The sequence below is a fragment of the Narcine bancroftii genome, chromosome 12 (genome assembly GCF_036971445.1).
Source record: "Narcine bancroftii isolate sNarBan1 chromosome 12, sNarBan1.hap1, whole genome shotgun sequence".
Lineage (NCBI taxonomy): Eukaryota > Metazoa > Chordata > Chondrichthyes > Torpediniformes > Narcinidae > Narcine > Narcine bancroftii.
This window is the reverse complement of record NC_091480.1, coordinates 88,101,759-88,116,612: the sequence shown is the minus strand read 5'-3', so window position 1 is coordinate 88,116,612 and position 14,854 is coordinate 88,101,759. Positions and strand designations below refer to the sequence as shown.

The 14,854-nt window shown below is 43.2% G+C and overlaps 1 long non-coding RNA gene across 1 annotated transcript; it reads left to right on the top strand.

The window, feature by feature from the left end:
* The first annotated feature begins 424 nt into the window (after positions 1 to 424).
* Positions 425 to 2,109, top strand: LOC138747787 (uncharacterized). Its single transcript, XR_011347657.1, has 2 exons — positions 425 to 543; positions 1,976 to 2,109. It is a non-coding gene; the product is annotated as an uncharacterized lncRNA (long non-coding RNA).
* The last annotated feature ends 12,745 nt before the right edge of the window (positions 2,110 to 14,854 follow it).

Here is a 14,854-nt window from a genome sequence, read left to right as displayed (position 1 = left end):
TGGACTTCATTTATCACTTTCAGATGTTTAGTTTAATTAACAACAGGTTATTTTAATCAGTTTTGTTTTGTGCACAAATCTTTCCATACAAATAATATGCATTGAAAAAATATTTTCCTGTGATGAATTTGGGATCACACTTTAAGGTTCTTCTGGGATAATCTGATTCACATCCTTCTGAAGTCTTTAACATGGTAGGAGATTGCTAAAGCTCACAGTGGTTAAACTGGATAACTCCTAAAATTGGACGTGATTAACTCCTGCCATTTATTCCATTGCAGGCAGTGCCCTAATTGTTGCCACGGCCGTTTTAAATGATTGCTGCAAGCAGCCAAAAACTTCCTGCATTCTTCATTAGCTACGTCCATCAATGGGGGGAGGGGCCTCAAAATCATACGTGGCTAAATGATTCTTAGAGGCACAACTGAAAGGGGAGGTTGTGCTGTGGGTAAAAGAGGTGGGAGTGAAACACAAATGTCTGCACACATTGTGATTGTAGTAAAGACACAGAAATGCTGGAGGAACTCGGCAGGTCCATTGGAGGTAAAGATATATTACCAATGTTTCAGGTCTGAGCCCTTCTTCAAGGTATGAATTAAAAGCAGGCAGGTGCCCATGTTAAGAGAAGAATGGAGGGGGAAGAGTAGACCAAGAGACAAGAGGATGGTAATTGGATAATGATAAGAGATCAGGAAATAGGAAAGGTGAGAATTGATTGGGGAAGGGGTGTTTTTAACTGTGAAAGGAGACAGAGGGAAAAGGAAAGAGAGGGAGAGAGGGGGAGAGGGAAAAGGAGAGAGAGGGGGAGAGGGAAAAGGAGAGAGAGGGGGAGAGGGAAAAGGAGAGAGAGGGGGAGAGGGAAAAGGAGAGAGAGGGGGAGAGGGAAAAGGAGAGAGAGGGGGAGAGGGAAAAGGAGAGAGAGGGGGAGAGGGAAAAGGAGAGAGAGGGGGAGAGGGAAAAGCAGAGAGAGGGGGAGAGGGAAAAGGAGAGAGAGGGGGAGAGGGAAAAGGAGAGAGAGGGGGAGAGGGAAAAGGAGAGAGAGGGGGAGAGGGAAAAGGAGAGAGAGGGGGAGAGGGAAAAGGAGAGAGAGGGGGAGAGGGAAAAGGAGAGAGAGGGGGAGAGGGAAAAGGAGAGAGAGGGGGAGAGGGAAAAGGAGAGAGAGGGGGAGAGGGAAAAGGAGAGAGAGGGGGAGAGGGAAAAGGAGAGAGAGGGGGAGAGGGAAAAGGAGAGAGAGGGGGAGAGGGAAAAGGAGAGAGAGGGGGAGAGGGAAAAGGAGAGGAGGGGGAGAGGGAAAAGGAGAGAGAGGGGGAGAGGGAAAAGGAGAGAGAGGGGGAGAGGGAAAAGGAGAGAGAGGGGGAGAGGGAAAAGGAGAGAGAGGGGGAGAGGGAAAAGGAGAGAGAGGGGGAGAGGGAAAAGGAGAGAGAGGGGGAGAGGGAAAAGGAGAGAGAGGGGGAGAGGGAAAAGGAGAGAGAGGGGGAGAGGGAAAAGGAGAGAGAGGGGGAGAGGGAAAAGGAGAGAGAGGGGGAGAGGGAAAAGGAGAGAGAGGGGGAGAGGGAAAAGGAGAGAGAGGGGGAGAGGGAAAAGGAGAGAGAGGGGGAGAGGGAAAAGGAGAGAGAGGGGGAGAGGGAAAAGGAGAGAGAGGGGGAGAGGAAATTAAACAAAGGGAAAGTAGTAAAACTTGAAAGTCTGCAGGCTCTGTGATTGGACTAAAAACACAAAGCTGGATAAACTTAGGAGGTCAATGGACTTTATATAGTACAGATAAATATACATGACCAACATTTCAGGTTTGAACCCTTCATCAAGGGAAATATTTGAGGTGGGGGGGGGCATTAACAGATAATGGAGAAGTTGTTGTTAATGTCATCAGGTTGGAGAGTACCCAGATTCTATATGAGGTGCTGTTCCTCCAAGTTGACGTTAATGTTAAGTTGATGCCAGATGGAATATGAAATGTTCTTTCTCTAATTTCCAGGTGGTTCCAGTCTGGCAGTGCATGAGACCATGGACAGACATGTCGGCAAGGGAATGGGTCGGGGAATTGAAATGGGTGGCCACTGGGATATCCACACTATTGTGGCAGTCAGAGTAAAGGTGCTCAACAAATGATCTACCAGCCTGCGTCCAGTCTCTCTGATGCAGAGGAGACATAACAGGAGCACTGGATAAAGTAGATGGCACCTGCAGATTCACAAGTGAGGTGTTGCTTCACTTAGAAGGACTATTCATCCCCGAATGGTAATGAGGGAGGAGGTGTGGGTGCAAGTGGAGCACCTTCTGCAGTCACAGGGGTTGGGTCCAAGGGGGCAGATGGTGGAAAGGGAGGAGTGGACGAGAGAGTCACGGAGGGAGCAGTCCCTGCGGAAGGCAGATAGGGGAGAAAAGGGGAAGATGTGTCTGGTGGTGGGATTATATCGTAGGTGTTGGAAATGGTGGATGTGGAAGCTGATGGGGTTGTTCAAGGGAATCCTCTCCTTTTTGGGGGGGCTGTTGTGAGTGAGGAAACAGGTTTGGTAGGTCTCAAAGGCAAGGACTCTGAACACAGTTTTGGTAAGGAAGGATTTTAGTTATAGAAGGCAAGTATGGGAAATGGAAACTGATGTAGTACACACACATTTACAGCAGCCATGGGAAATAAATAGCAGACAATTAATAACAAACATGAGGAAAATAGCGTGGGAACAAAACTTACATACAATGATCAAGGAAAAAAATCACTACAATGCCCCATCACCCCTTGACTCAGTGCAGGCACAGCTCTATGTTACAAGGGGCACTAATTAAATGGTCCCAACCCTTTTTACAGTGCACATCTTACCAATAGTTTCTCCAGTGCCCTTCCACATTTCGAGGCCTGGAGTGAATCAGGGTGCTCCCAAGCTGGCAAAAAGAGAACAAACAGCACATGGCACCTTTATAGTACTGGAGGTTCCAGCCCAGATCGTTAGCAGAGACAAATGGCTTGGTGCCAGGAGGGTTAATCCAGTTACAACAGCCAATGGCCCAAGGCTTAGTACAAGCAGGTTGGAGGATCCAGTTCTGGTAATTTACATGAAGCCAACAGCAAGGTGTGCACTAATCGGCAGGACTTGATTGGCAGCTGGTGTATCCTCCAATGAGGTAGGGGGCAGTGCTGTCACATGACAGCCACAATTCTTCCCAATACAGGGGCCAGGGCAGATGCGTGGGTAATGGAGGATATGTGGGTGAGGGCTGAGTTGATGGTGGTAGAGAGGAAGTCATGTTATCATGGAAGGAGGACATCTCTGTGATCTGGCATGGAAGACCTTGTCCTGGGATCCAACTCTGATTGGCTGCTGGCTACAAGTGGTATTTCAAAGGGGTCAGTATTGGGACCACATTTTTATGTTAATTATTTGGATTGTGGAATAAATAACTTTGTGGCTAAGTTTGCAGATGATACAAAGAAAGGTGATGGTTAGTGAGGAAGAAACAGAAAGACTGCAGAGAAACTTAGATTAGGAAAATGGGCAAAGAAACAATAAACTAAGTGCAATGTTGAAAGTGTATGGTCATGCACTTTGGTTGAAGGATTAAAAGGACAGACTATTATATGGATGGGGAAAAAGTTCAAAATTTGGAGGTGCAAGGGACTTGAGAGTCCTCGTGCAGGATACCCTATAGATTAACCTCCAGGTTAAGTCGATGATGAAGAAAATAAATGCAATGTTGACATTCATATCTAGAGAAAAAGGATAGAAGAGCAGGGATGTGATATTGAAGCTTTATAAGGTACTAGTGAGGCCTCACTTGAAGTACGGGGTACATGTTTAGGATCCTTATTTAAGAAGGGATGTTCTGGCATTGGAGAGCGTTCAGAGAAGATTCACAAGAATGGTTCGTGGAATGAAGGGATTAGCTCATCAGGAAAATTTGATAGATCTGGCACTGTACTTCTTGGAGTTCAGAAGAATGAAGCGGAACTTCATAAAAGCATTTTGAATGTTGAAAGGCCTGGACAGAGTAGATGTGATAAGGTTATTTCCAGGACAAGAATGGACAACTTCAGGATTGAAGGGCTCCCATTTAAAACAAAGATGCAGAGGAATTTCTTTGGACAGAGAATGGTGAACCTCTGGAATCTGCTGCCACAGCTGGTGGTGGAGGCCAGGTATTTAATGCAGAGGTAAAAACACAATGCTGGAGAAACTCAGCAGGTCAAACAGTATCCTTTATAGAGCAAAGATAAGGATACATAATCGATGTTTTAGGCTTGAGCCTTTCATCAAGGGTATGGAGAAATGCCGGCAGGCATCCAAACAAAAGGGGAAAGGGAAGGTGTGGTCACAAATGCAGGAAGTAATAGGCAAAGAAGGGAGGGAGGGTTCGGCGGCAAGCAAGGGGAGGAGGGATGGCTGGGAATCTGAATAGTTAGGTGTTATGACGCAGTCCAGAGGACCCCAAACACCAGCAGCAATAGATATGCACCACAACACAGGGTTACTTAAACAAAAGTTGTCTTTATATTTGAACAAGAAAACAGAATTAAACTTTAACTTATTACTTAACCTACCTAACTACTTAACCCCCCTCTGATACTAAGCACAGGTGTGTGTAATGTATACTTAAGATTAGAAAAGTTATTTGGATCACAGTCCAATCTCACTGGTTGCAGACAATTCTTGTACTGTGCACAGAAGTTAGCATTAACAAAGTTCATAATTCTTTTGTGCTTAACAGGCAAATTGGTTACCACTCAGGAGGGTTCCTGCTGGTTTTCAGAGAGACATTCCTTTTCCAGGGCATCCGCAACTGATTCCTTCTCAATCAGTCTTATTGACAAAACGTGTCCCCTTCAGGGTTCTCCAGATGATCCTCTTTCTTTCAAGTCACCTTTCACACTGCTAGTCATCTCCTTTGACCAGGCAGCCTTCCAAAGTTTGCCAGCTTGTCCCTCTGGAAGGAATTTCTGTCTCTCTCCTCTCCGTTTCACACCCTCCCTCTCTGAGAGCAAAACTCTTCCCTTCTGCCTGCAAAGATCACATGCTCTCCCAGGCAAGCTGCTGTCCATACTTTGTTGTCTCCTGCGAAAAGCATTCTGCAAAAGTCCTGCAAATATTCTGTTTTTTAAAATGTGTGTGTGCAAGCTGCTCTAACAATTCCTCCCAAACCACCTCTAAATATTCTGTCACACAGGATACAAAAGTTATGGGGAGAGGCAGGGGAGTGGAACTGTGGGAGAATGGATCAGCTCATGGAATGGCAGACTCCAGCCCAAGCTCCAGACCTGAACCTCCAATATGATTAGGAACCCTTCAGCATCATGGTTCTGATACCTGGTTCCCCTTCAGCCAGTCTCAATCCAGTCTCCAGCAGTTCACAGCCTGGTGCGGATCCCTTGACGGTGGTCTCCAGCAGTCCACGGGCTCCATGGGTTCCTCACCTTGAGTCACCATCATTCTGTTGCCTGTGTGGGTCTTTCAGTCTCAGAACCCCTCACCGGTCCGCCACTGTGGTCACCATTCCATGGATGGTCTCCCTGTTTTCTGGTGCCCTGCACCAGTCCTCTGCTTCCCTGGAGTCTGCAGCTCCTCTTGGGTGCTGCTGATCACAGGACGCAGACTCCATGGTCATGGGATTTTAAATAAAACTCCCATTGGCTCCTTCAACGGGCCATTCAAAGCAAGAGCAGAGCTGATGGCATTTGACTGGGTGCTTGGACCCTGCTCTCCACAGGTTCACACCAGTGGCAGCAAGCCATTACAACAGCTCCGCCATCTTTTTTGGTCTCCCGGTGTCCTTAGGAGGCAAAGATATATTGCCTACGTTTTGGGCCTGAGACCTTCTTCAAGGTTCCTTGATAAAGGGCTCAGGCATGAAACGTTCGTAACATATCTTTATCTCTTATGGATGCTGTGAGATTGGCTGAGTTCCTACTGTATTTCTGGTTGTGTTTCGGTTATATTCAGTGCCGTCCAATCTGTGGAAGCTATTGAAGACAGTATGGAATTTTGGACAATGATAGTGTGTCCTACTTCCTTCAAAACCTGAGGATGTAAGGTTTCAGATCCAGGAGATACAGTGCCTTTCCACACCATTAATTACTGTAATGCTATTTTTTCTTAACTGGTGCTAATTACTTTTAACTCCTCATTAACTTTTAACATGTTCATCTGTACCATTTCTGGAAAAGTTTTATATCCTCTTCTGTGAAGACAGAAACAAAATGGTTTAATTTCTCTGCCATTTCCTCATTCTCAATCTGGAAAGGGTTCACAGGAACATTTCCTCAACTTTTCTTTTACATGTGTCTAAAGAAGCTTTCAGAATTGACTTTGATGTGCCTAGATAGGACACAGTAAAATTAACCTTTTCACTGTATGTGCATGAAACAATAAATTATATAACAGGTCACTCGTCTGAGGGCTACTGGTACCATGTCGCATGGTCGGGTGGTCGGTCACTAAACTGGCTCCCACATGAGGCTTGCTTGGTGCGGAGGGTGGCTAGACACCCTGCTGGAAAAAAAAAAACCCCTGTCAAAGGGCGGACAAACCCCCTTTTAGGATTAACGGCCATCTAGCAAACACATGCCGTGAAGCATGGAAAGGGCATCCCTTGCATTGAAGCTTGGTCTGGCCATTCAATGCAACAGAACTTCCCTCAACCATCTTGGACCTCGCCATGCTAGTGGATCCGGGAGGGGATGTCAAGAGGGTGGGTCTGGACCCATGCAAGCCCTACTCACCTAAAATCCATTCACACACACATACTGTTCCTTTCTGAGGAGTGGGATATCCTCATATCAAAACCTAACAAACTGGCTGAAAGGAACCATCATTATCCTATGGGATGGATAGCCAGAATAACTAAATATCAGCAGATTACGCCCACATTCTTTTTTTGATTATTTTACTTTGAGAATTTTCAATCAACATGCAGTCAAAATGAAGAATAATCAAGAGCAAAACATCGGTATCAATAATTATTAATAAAATAATACAAGTATCGATCCACACGTCGATATTAAAAAAAAGTGAGTCAACATGTGATTCAATTATTATAAAGAAAGAAAATTACAAAAAAACAAATTCAATGTCCATTGAACCAAAGGGAGAAAAAGAGAATAGAAAGATAATAGAGAGAAAGAAGAACAAAATAAGAGGAATCTCCCACCCTCCAAGAAACAAGAAGAAAGAATAAAAAGCAAGAAAAGAGAAGGAATAAGAAAAAGATTGGCTTCACCTCGGATAAACCCCAGTCCCATCAAAGGACAAATAACCTGACTTAACAAGGGTCGTCAGTGCTGCGAGTACCAGGGGTTGGGGGGGGGGGGGGGGTGTGGAGAGGCAGGAGGGGAGAAATCTTCGAAGATTTATCCCGATGTAACTTAGGTATGAATCCCATATTCTTAAAAATACATCATCCCTGTTTCTGAGGTTCTAGGTGATCTTCTCCAGTGGAACACAATGATGTATTTCTATCTTCCAGTGGCCTAAACCTAATTGGGAATCAGATTTCCAAGTAACTGCTATGCATTTCCTGGCCACTACTACAGCAAGCTTAACCAATTTTAATTGATATTAGACAGCCTCATTTTGGGTCTTACGTCTTCTACTCCCACATTCTACTCTCACGCCTCTCATCAATGTCTTGGTTTGCAGAATTCCTCAATCGTGGCCCTTTTTTTGTCAACATTTTGACTCGAATCCTTTGATATAATCCAATCCTGTTGGGTTTTGGGCCTTTTCTGGATTTGTTGTGAACTATGTATTATTTATTTCGTTGTTAGCCTGCAAAATGCTGTACTGCACATTTTCAACGTCTATTCATTACTGCATATTCTAACTAATCAAGAGATTCAAAAACTGAGAGAAAAGGGATCATTATAATTAAATTGTAAAATGCACATATGCACTGAAATTTTTATCAGCTATAGGCGAGCAGGTACTTTATAAAACAAAATATGGGACAATATTGCGGGTGGAAGAGTCTGCATGTAAAGTTCTATGTTAAACAACTTAAAAAAACAACTACACTCATATGTTTAATTGATTTAAAAGGGAGCAATGAACACAAAAAATTTAACAAAAATTATTCCCTTTGATGAGGTTTTACGTTACTCAAAAATATATACTTTAATAAATATTTGGATGCTACAATAAATAACATTCATATGACTCAGTATAAACCTAACCTTTTACATGCAACAGATTCAAATTTAAATTTAATTTTCAATTTAGACATACAGCACAGCAACAGGCCCTTCCTGGGTCACCTAATTGCACCTAATTGACCTGCAATCTCCATACTTTTGAAAGGTGGGAGGAAACCGGAGCACCCAGAGGAAACCTATGCAGACCCAGGGAGAACGTACAAACTCCTTTCAGGCAGCGCGGGATTCGAACCCGGATCGCTGGTGCTGTAACAGCATTGCACTAACTGCTAGGCTAACAGTGCTGGCTCTGTGAGCATTTGGAAACATTCCTTGAGTATGTAACTGTATAAACAGGGAAAACACGCAAACTTCTTACTGACAGCGCTGGATACAATCCTGGCTACTTGCGCTGTATCAGTGTTGCGCTAACCATTCTGCCCAAATTCAAATACAAAATTTTAACATGAAATAATCAAGTAACATAATTGAACTGAATGATATTTGGACAATTTATAATATTAACAGGAGTTAATTAGATCAATTTATGATTTTGAGACAGACTTCATTATCCTACCTGCTAATCAATAAATATATAAGACAAGGCTTAGGAACTGAAATAGGCTGTTTAGCCCATCGAATCTGCCCTGCCATTTAATCATGAGCTGATCCATTGCCCCACTCAGCCCCACTGCCTGGCCTTCTCCCCATAACCTTTGATGCCCTGGCTAATTAAGAACCTCTCAATCTCTGCCTTAAATACACCCAATGACCTGGCCTCTTCAACTGCCTGTGGCAACAAATTCCACAAATTTACCACATTCTGGTGAAAGAAATTCCCATGTATCTCTGTTCTAAGCAGACACTCTTCAATCCTAAAGTTGTGTCCTCCTGTCCTAGACTCTTCCACCATGCGAAACAACCTTTCTACATCCATGCCCTTCAACGTTTGAAATGTTTCAATGCAATCCCCCTCATTCTCCTAAATTCCAAAGAGTACAGGCTAAGAACAGCTCCTCGTATGATAACCCTTTCATTCCTGGAATTATCCTTGTGAAGGATCTCTGAACCCTCTCCAACATCTGTTCATAAATTGCACTATGGGAGATAGTTGTGTTTGCTGGTGGAGGCCGTTATTGTTTTATTTTTAAGTAGAGGTTGGATCATAAAGGGAAAGGTTATGGGGAGAAGGCAGGAGAATGGGGGTTGAAAGGAAAAATACATCAGCCATGATTTGAATGGTGAAGCAGACTCGATGGGCTGAATGGCCAGATTCTGCTCTTCAGTCTAATAGTCCGTCATGTGTATTCTTCGGGACTCATCTGTTTCGCTCCATAGATAACAGCAATTTAATTCAATGCAGGCTTTCAACTCAGGATGAGGTTTTATCTTAAGCAAAGCAAAATCATTCCTATTGACAAATGAAGCTTTTGGCCATCAAAGTTAAGATACAGAAACAAACTGCTTTCAGAAGAAATAATCTGACACTAATCCATCAGGGGGTTGTGATTTTTCTCCTCAGAGTTTGAAAGGATTTTGTCTCGTTCTTCAATGTTTTTGCCTCTGCAAGGTTTGTGGTGGACATTGGCCTGAACGTGCAATTTGAAACTGGTGGTGTAGGTGATAAACTAATATTAGACATTAACATAGAACATTACAGTACAGGCCCTTTGGCCCACGATGTTGTGCCGACCCAAATATACCTACCCCTCCTCCAAAAAAACATGAACCCTTCCCTACACCCCCCCCCCCAAAAAAAAAAACACGAACCCTTCCCTATCTCATCTTTTTCTTTCAAACATACGCGGCTTGGTATGCATACTGTTGGTGATTTCTGGCAGCATGAATCCAAATTCCAGGGCTGGAGTACTTAACACTTTAAGTTTATGCAAACATCTGAGACCATTTTTGAGAGACAGCTACATGCCTGTTGAATTATGGTTGTTGCAGAACTCAACGTTTTCCCACAGTAAAGTTTCCTGAGGGTTTGGTTTCATTTATTTTTGCCATTTCCTCTAAGGTACAGTCAGATATTCCCGTGATTGCTCTCTGTACAAAACTTGCAGTGAATATTGCATCGATTCAACAGTAGAGAAACTCTATGTAGAATTTTTAAAATAATGATTTGCACTCCATCATAGCCTTTCTTTCTTTCCACATGGTGACTTTACCTAAAGCAGTAAACCAATTGGCTCCTGTGTGAATCAAGTCCTCCCTTTCCACAGTCATTAGCTTCCTCAATATATTTTAACTCCTTACTTTAGTATGGGCAAGCAAACTTAAATTCTTGGGAGTCACTCTCTCAGAGGATCTTTCCTGGATCAAACACACTACAGGCATCATAAAGAAACCACGTCAGCGCCTCTACTTCATCAGGACTTTGCAGAGGTTTGGTATGACACCAGAAACCCCAGCAACTTTCTACAGATGTGTGGTGGAAAGTGTACTGACCAGCTGCATCACGGCCTGGTGTGGGGACATCAATACCCCTAAATGTAAAGACCTGGAAAAGGTAACGGACACGGCCCAGGACATCACAGACAAAACCCTCTCCACATCTACAGTGAACGCTGCCATCGGAGAGCAGAAGCAATTATCATGGATCCACATCACCCATCACATGTTCTGTTCTCGCTGCTGTCATCAGGAAAGAGGTCGAGGTGCCACAAGACTCACACCACCAGGTTCAGGAACAGCTACTACCCGTCCACCATCAGACTCCTCAATGACTCATTTTTGTACTGAATTAGTTTTTATTTTTTTCCTCTCTGTATTACAGTTTGTTTACATTTCTTTATTCGTTTCCATGTGTGCATTGAGTCCAGTATTTTTTTTGCATTACCGATAAGTGGTAATTCTGCCTCACCCACACGAAAAAAAGCCCTCACAGGCATGTATGCACACTGACAGTAAATCTAAAATATGAAATCTGCAGTGTTCGCAACTCCATTTCAGGAAAGGGTCTTTCCAGGAGAATCAAATCCACAGCCAGCGAATCAGGGAACCAAGTAGGATTTACTGAAATTTGGCTTGATGTTTGCAGACCTGATTTTTAAAATTATTTTGAACAAATGAACTCAGTTTATTTGAGTTGAAATTTGTTTAGAATTTAGAATCACTGACCATGGATCAAGCAGCTATACAAAAAAAGAGATCTCCAGCAAAATTAATTAAACCAAAATACGCCCAACTAGTTTTTTTTTCAACCGCGATTTTGAAGCCAAGCTCAAGTTCCCGCAGTTCCATTACTCACAGACCAAATTAATAAGCAAACTATGTGTCGGCTCTTCTCAGACCAAAGTCAAACAGATTCATCTGAACCACCAAGATGGGAGGTAGTGAGACCAGCCTATGGAAGTACCATATACCACCAAGAAAAGGTGTAGACTAACACAACATATTACTAGCTTTCTTCCCCCCTCCCCCCCCCAACTCCCGCCCCACCCCAGGCACAACAGATGTGGAAATATATAAGGGGTAGGCTTGAAGAAATCCAGACAAAATATAAATTTTACATAAATCATAAAGAACTTGAGGATGTTAGATTTGCCTTTTCTTTTTTGTAAAGTCACATTTTAAGTAATGCTGTGGCGTTGCACGTAATCTGGAGTTGGGTAGGTGAGCATTTCTTCACAGAGACTTCACAGAAATCCCAGCCCCTATCACAGGTCATGAAAAGAGCAATTATTTACAGAATAGCAATTTCCTGTCTTTTGGGGATGGGAAAAATGTTTTTAAGCTACAAAATTTAGCTTTTTTGGCAATAAATAACGTCAGTTCCCCCAATAGGGTCACAGTTCACAGATGTGGACTATGCCCAACCCCTCAGCATTAAGACATCGTCAACTCCAGCAATAGCCATTAAAGAGAGAGATCCAGTCTTCGGGTGAATGGGTTGGGGGCAGAAAATAGTGCAGCGGGTGGGATCCAAAGCTATGAATATTACAAAGGATAGCTGTCTCCTAAAACGTGAGAGTGAAATTGGAAACCACAAATAACTTTAAAATGTAAACTACTGAACATTCACTCCACCCCAGACAAAATGAGGCCCACTTCTGTTTCCATATCGGCCTTTATGTGATTTATAACCCTCGGAACCAAACTTAAAGAAGCTGTGCACTGCTATTAAATTTAGAATGGAACAACAGACACTCAGCCAGGAACATTCCTGAGTTCTGACTCATTACAGGCACAGTTACTCCCATAAACCTCCTGAAGAATATACAAAAAAAAGTAATTGATCATTTGAAGGAATAGCTACAACACTTAGCACATAAGTCACTGAACGACTCTTCGACGTGGCAGACAGGATTTCCTTTTATAGTCTAATTATTTTCCCCATTTTCAAACTATTCAATTTCTTGAACTTTTGGTGACTGATAAGTTCTGTGGTAACTGTTCCAGATGGGAGAGGCAGACAATATAAGCAAGCCGCAGATCCCTTTGCAGCTTGCAACCCAGATGCTGTTTCGTGGAGTTGTGGCAGGAGACTTGAGGGGGGGGGGGGAAATCAATGGATTTCTCATTTCCCTTTCTATCTGGAGTCAGACACATTAAGAATTGATCGTAGTAATTAATAGATTTAATTTAACATCCAACTAGTTGGCCAACTGACATTATTAATCAGGTATACAAAACATTGCATTATCATAATATTCCCAAGATCTCCACCACCCAGGCCATGTCCTCTTCACTCTGCTACCATCAGGAAAAAGGTACAGGAGCCTGAAGACGAGCACTCAGCGGCAAAAGAACAGCTTCTTCCCCACTCCTATCAGATTTCCGAAATGCCTTATTTTGCCTTTTTTTCTTTTTCTTGCATTATTTTATTTATTTTGAAATTTGGTTTATAGAAATGTTTGCACTGCGTCGCTGCCGCAAAACAATGAATTTCGCGACATGTTCATGACAATAAATTCTGATATTTGCCTCTTTCTTCTCCTGTATGAGGCAGCTTTAAAGAAGTGTAATCTTTTTGAAAAGTCAAAATTTGCATTGACATTTTGCCAAGCATGTGAAACCTTAGGCAATTTTTAATGGTAATGAGTTGATTATCATATACCTTGTACAATGTTCAAAGTACTTGCTGCAGCCGACTTCATTAAGGATCTACAATTATATACATTAAAAGAAATGTTAAAAATACAAAAGATAAACAGATAATATCCTGTATCGTGTAAGAAAAAGACGTGTGGTGTTACATTAGTGCAGACAGTCTTTGTAGTGGTATCGGAGTATTTTATGATTAGGGTAGTAAGGGGAGGTTCAGGACCCCGATAAGTAATGGAAGGAAACCTAGAGCTGCTGGATTTCAGGCTTCTCTACCTTCTTCCCAAAGTCAGCAGCAAGGAGAGTTTGTCACCATGGAGATGGGGTCCATTATGATGGTGGCTCCCTTTTTGAGGCAACACTTCCTATATGTGTCCTCATGTACAGGAACGCTCTCTATATTAAAAGAATCATCGTTATAAATCCTAGGTGTTTCTGGACTGATGCCTTCTATTAAGGTGGCTAGGATATTTTGGCACCCACATTTTGGTGCCCAGATTTTGGCACTGGACATTTTGGCCTGCCGGCCCACTCACTGTCTGCTGCCTGATTCCGTCCAGCTGCACTGCCTGAAACCCTGGTGATGCAGAAACTCTCCCCCCACCCCCCCCCCCAGGAAAATGCTCCCCTGGCAAACAAGGGATTTTCATAGCTTATCCTGCAATATATTATTAATGACAACTACTATTGTTATCGCTATTGCCACCAGGGGAGCTGTTTCCTGGAGGGAGGGAGTTTCTGCAATGACAGGGTTTGCCGGGCTAGCACAAAACTGTGGGCACCAAAATGACTGAAGGATTACAAAAGCCTTTTTTCTTTCATTCTTTCCCAATCTTTTTATTAACACGTCACAATATACACACTCGAGGCTGTCGATTGCATCGAGTCCACGCTGCTGAAGATCCAGCTGCGCTGGGTGGGTCACGTCTCCAGAATGGAGGACCATCGCCTTCCCAAGATCGTGTTATATGGCGAGCTCTCCACTGGCCACCGTGACAGAGGTGCACCAAAGAAAAGGTACAAGGACTGCCTAAAGAAATCTCTTGGTGCCTGCCCCATTGACCACCGCCAGTGGGCTGATATCACCTCAAACCGTGCATCTTGGCGCCTCACAGTTTGGCGGGCAGCAACCTCCTTTGAAGAAGACCGCAGAGCCCACCTCACTGACAAAAGGCAAAGGAGGAAAAACCCAACACCCAACCCCAACCCACCAATTTTCCCCTGCAGCCGCTGCAACCGTGTCTGCCTGTCCCGCATCGGACTTGTCAGCCACAAACGAGCCCGCAGCTGACGTGGACTTTTATCCCCTCCATAAATCTTCGTCCGCGAAGCCAAGCCAAAGAAATATACACAGCATAAGGAGAATAAAAATAACACAATTAAATGGTCTGTCCAAGTCTACATAGTAGAAGTATCCTATACAAATTCCAAAGAGTGAAAATGTGACATATTAGAAATAACTCTCCTAACCAAGAAAACAGAGACAAATAAATAATTATAATGTTGTATATAATAATCTCCAACTAATCCACTAAAAAAAGATATAATAATTAAAAAGAAAACATCTGAGCGGCCAATCCCGAGGATCTGTCGAATAGTTTAAAACAGAGCTCCAATCCATACCTACAAATAACAAAAACAGCAAGAATTATATTGCGCCTGGAAAGGAAGAGTTAATTCATAGAATAA